Below are 5,026 nucleotides of genomic sequence, written 5' to 3'. Positions count from 1 at the left end.
ACGGGCTGCCTGTTGAAAGTCAGAAAATAATGCATTCCTATGCATACGTAATCATACAGATAATTGCCTCTATCATTTAAAAATATTATTTGCCAAAATGGGGTCTGTAATTAATTATGTACATTCATTATTGAGTTGACTAGGTTGCATTATAAAATCCTTTCCCTAAGCTCATGGATCTCTCCTCCCTTCTCGTATCTTTTAACTTGGTAATTCAGAAATTGTTATTATTTCTTAAGCTGTAGTTCCTGTACACAGAAACCAGCAACTACGTGTTCCTCTGCAGAGGGGTTGCTGTTTGACTCGAGCATCATGGGATGAGAGCGCGATTTAACATCTCCCATCTTGTTTTGTGGATGCTTCTAAGATAGAAATCCCAGGCAGAGGATCCTTTATTGATATTCAGGTACCATCATTACCATTTTTTAGTCCCAAGTTATATGTTGTTGGGCTCCAAAGTCAAATGGTACCAAGGAAAGAAAAGAAATTAATCAAAAATAAACAAGTAAATAGTAGTCCTGAAATACTGACATGTCGAATTTACCAAATGTGAATCTGATGTAATTAATGATTGTAGCAACGACCCACGGATACAATAGGCTGATATAAGCTCTATGAGAGCAGTAACCAGCTCTATCTTGCTTACCACTGTATCCTCAAGACATAACACATATTAGATGCTCAATAAATTTATGAATGAATGAATGCAAGCTACATGAGAGGCAAATTATTCAGTTTGTTTGGTGGCCTCAGAACAAAGAAGGACGAATTAAATGTTTAATGGTATTGTACTGAAACAGCTTGTAAATAGTTTACACAGTTTATAAATTGTGTTTATCTGCCAACCTGACCAGGCAAGCCCCTGACCGCATAGGCACACATACACCCCTGGGAATTAGAACTGTGGATATGCCTCAGTTTCTTTCTTTTTTTTTTTAACTTTATTTCTGACTGGCTCCCTTTGAGTTTGCCACATTCCTTCTTTAGAAACAAAGAGACCTTCGGGCTCTAGGTTTCAAACACATCGTTAAGGTTGGTTGCGCATATCTTTGCTGGATTTCCTAGTATCGAGCTTCTCCAATTAAACCTTCTGGAGTAAATCCTTTATTTCCAAATCTCTGAGAGGCATTTCTGTCTCCCTCCCCCTTATCCCCACTGCCTTTTGTATAACCCTGAGATCTCACAGAAACCACGGGAAAACACGATGTACAGTACTAGCACACTGTTTTCATTCATTCATTCATTCATTCATTCATTCATTCATTCCATACATAGTAATAGAGCATCCACTCTGTACTGTGCACCAGCTAAGCTTTGGGGAGGTGACAGAGAGTAATCGAACCAGGAGGGGAAGCAGATAAAATGCCACACAAACATATAATTTCATTTTTTAAAGATTTTATTTAGCCTAGGCTGGTATAGCTCAGTGGATTGAGCGCGGGCCTGGGAACTACACGATCGCGGTTCAATTCCCAGTCGGGACACATGCCTGGGTTGCAGGCCAGTTCCCAGTTCCTGGCAGGGGATGCATAAGAGGCAACCATGCATTGATATTTCTCTCCCTCTTTCCTTCCCTTCCCCTCTAAAGATAAATAAATAAAATCTTTAAAAAAAGATTTTATTTAATTTTTTAGAGAGAGGGGAAGAGGGAGAGAAACATCACAGTGTGTTTGTCTCTCATGCACCCTCCACCAGGAACCTGGCCTGCAACCCAGACATGTGCCCTGTCTAGGAATTGAACTGGTGACTTTTTGGTAGGGAAGCCAGCATTCAATCCACTGAGCCACACCAAGCATGGACATACAATTTCACCAAGGGAAAGATGATATGAAGAAGAGACGTTCGGTAACGTGATTATTTAGAGGTATCCTGCTCTGTTCTGTGGGGTCAGTTTTAAGAGATTTCCCTGAGGCAGTGACATCTAGCTGAGACATGAAGGATGAGTACAAGTGTAATAGGTGGGAGCCTAAATGTTTCCTGCAGAAGGACAGCATAAGCAAAGACTTGGAGACAGGGAGCTGCATGGCTTCTATGAAGAGATGGGAGAGGCACAGTGGCTGGAGTTGGTGAGCGTGGCAAGGACTCTCGGAGGTGAGGTCAGACAGGAAGGCAGGAATCAGCTCATGCAGCCCTTGGTAGCCATGTTGAGAATTTTACCTTTAATGAGAGGTGTGGGAAATCATCTAAATAGTGGAGGGCCACATCAGATTTCCCTCTAAAACAGATCACTCCTGCCGTATGTATACTTCATGCAGAATATGGAGTTTGGAGCGTATAGTGGACAGAGGTGGGAGTGGGTGGCTGAGCCTGGTTACAGCTAATTTGATATAGAAGTGGGAAATCTGGGAACATTTATTTATTTATTTATTTATTTATTTATTTATTTATTTACGTTAACATTCCTTAACAGAATGCAGAGTTCTCTGCTTTATCAAGCCTGTCAGCCAGAAGTTCTCATTTGGGAACTGATAGGGGACTTTGTGCTGATCTTGGCATGAAAGAGCAGTCGAGCCAGGGAGGGTGTGTCTGGATAGGCTGATAGACTCGATGCATTCGGGGGCTTGCTGGTTTTAAGGTATCAGCATACAGCCGTGTGGAAAAGTGAACCAGGAGGCTGAGATGCGGATCTCATGATGGAAAGCATGAGGTCCTAGAGCTAACGCTTGGGAGGCAGCCACAAAGGCGCTATAATTGGAACGGTGAGTAAGCATGTGATATGTTAAAGATTATGTTTGTGAAGAAGGAAAAGAGGGCTAAGGAAAAACACATACATTTAAGGAATGGGTGCTTACTCCACAAAGACTGCTGCAGTGTTCACTATGTGCCTGGCCCTGGGCTGTGAGATATTGTCAAGCAGCAAGAAGAAACTGGTTGGGGAAAAAAAAGAGAACTCTGAAAACGTGGAAATAACCAATGACAAAGGGTAAAGAAAGCCAAGAAGGAAGTGCAGCCGGAAGTTCGGTTCCTAGTGAGATGAATGCTGAAGAGACAACTCCGGGTTTGTGGATTCGTCTCCCCCCAGATGGCGTGCCCTGGAAATTCGGTCTAGTAAAGACTCGAGGAGGGAGTGTGCACCAGAGCCCTGGACAAAGCTCTCCTCCAATTTTTAATTACAGAAAGATAAGGCCTGATATATAAGATTTCACTTTATATCTTACTTCCTTGAAACACATCTCTTCCATCTACGTAAAGAGAGCTGTGCGTACCGGGTCCTGCCGTGGCTGTCAGCCAAGAGAAGAGATGTTGTAATTCGAGGTTGACAGTAAGATGACCCTTACAGGGTCACTACCGTTTCTGTCTTGTGGCAGATCCTTCCTGCTGAAATACAGAGGTGCCATGATGTGAAATCAATAGTAGTGAGTGATGTGGAGATTTGAGATGAAGCTAAACATAGCTTCCTTTGATTTTGCCTTTTCATTTTTCTTGCTGGGCACCACTTTAGAAGAAGAATCACCTCTGGATAGATCATCTGTTCAGGTTTGCTATTCTAACCAAATGATATTATTCTAAGAAGATCAGAGCGGCCTGAATGTTCATTGTGTTTCTTTAGGGTTCCATGTAAAGTTTTTGTTGAAGAAAAAAGACTCCCTATAAAATTTGCAAACTAGCAGAGTCAGACATTCCCCTTAGACATACAAAGAAAATTATGCCTCCCAATAGTAGATTCAATACCAAGTGACTCAGTAATGGAAATCCAAGTTGTGAAGGAATAGCAATTATTTGAGCTGAATAATATTTAAAATTTTATTTTCAGTAATTTAAGAAGATGTATCTGTTATCTGTTGCTATATATCAAACCACCCCAAAATGTAGTGGCTCAAAACAAGAACTGTTTACTCGGGACAGGATTCTGTTGGTTGCCAGTTTCGGCTGGAATCAGCTCTGCAGTTTTTCTAGCCTTGGCTGGGAATTTCTCATGAATCTGCTGGCAGCTGCCGGTCAACTGGGTAGCTCTGCTTCTGGGGGTTGGTGGGGACACCGCAGGTGAATGGGTTCCATGTTTGTCATTTATCAGTAGGCCAGCTTCAGCTTGTCCACATGGCAACTGGGCAGGGTTCCTAGATAAAAAAATGGAAGTCCCAATGCCCTTAGAGGCCTGGCTCAGAATGGGCACAACATCGCTCTGTCACATTCTGTAAGCCAAAGCAAACCTCCAGGTCAGTTCAGATTCAAAGTGTGCAAAAATAGACTTCACCAACTGATGGGAGGGGCTAACTATAAAAGTATACTCTCGGGGGGAACAATTTTGGCCATTTTGCTATCTACCACAGATGATGCATCATTTTTATTCTATTGGGTTGGCCAAAAAGTCTGTTTAGTTTTGCCCATAAAATAAGACACATTTTTCATTTTCACCAATAACTTTATTGATTTGGATATTTCGAGTATGTCAGCTGTCTCCCACATGGTATAATGTTGATTGTTCTAAGTTAGTGTCTTGATTTGATTACTATCAATTTCAACTGGTCTACTTGACCTTGGAGCATCTGTCTAGGGAGACATCTCCAGCACCGAACTTCACAAACCACTTTTGACACATTTGATCAGTCACAGCACCTTCTCCATACACTGCACAAATCTTTTTTGTATGTTTCAGTTGCATTTTTACTTTTCTTGAAATAATAAAGCATAATATGCCAAAATATTGCTTATTTTCTTCCATCTTCAATATTAAATTGGCTGCACAAAAATTCATCAAGTTTAATTTTTTTACACTGTCCTAGGATAGAACAGACCACCTCAGTAGCTTCTGAGGCCAATACATTTTTATCACTATAATTACTTCAGCAAACCTGAATTTTAATGTTTTTTAATGCACACTGATATAACAGCCATCACAAAACAATCAAACAAAATCATTTTTAATAAAGTTAAAAACAACTAAGCTCTATTAGAGCCATTGTCCAGAAAAAAACAAACAAACACACTTCTTGACCAACCCAGTGTTTAATTCACATATTAGTAAATAAAATGTACAATATCTGGACAATACTTTTGGAGGGGAAATATTTTTTATTTTATGCCT

General features: G+C 40.7%; 1 pseudogene; it reads right to left on the bottom strand.

Annotated features, from left to right (window-relative positions):
• Positions 1 to 4,713: 4,713 nt before the first annotated feature.
• Positions 4,714 to 4,819, bottom strand: LOC118977547 (uncharacterized; annotated as a pseudogene).
• Between the last annotated feature and the right edge of the window lie 207 nt (positions 4,820 to 5,026).

This window comes from Sturnira hondurensis, unplaced genomic scaffold, assembly GCF_014824575.4.
Source record: "Sturnira hondurensis isolate 20B ecotype Veracruz unplaced genomic scaffold, ASM1482457v3 Scaffold0021354, whole genome shotgun sequence".
NCBI classification, from domain to species: Eukaryota; Metazoa; Chordata; class Mammalia; order Chiroptera; family Phyllostomidae; genus Sturnira; species Sturnira hondurensis.
Note: the sequence above shows the minus strand (reverse complement) of the source record. Positions and strands in the feature narration are given on the sequence as shown.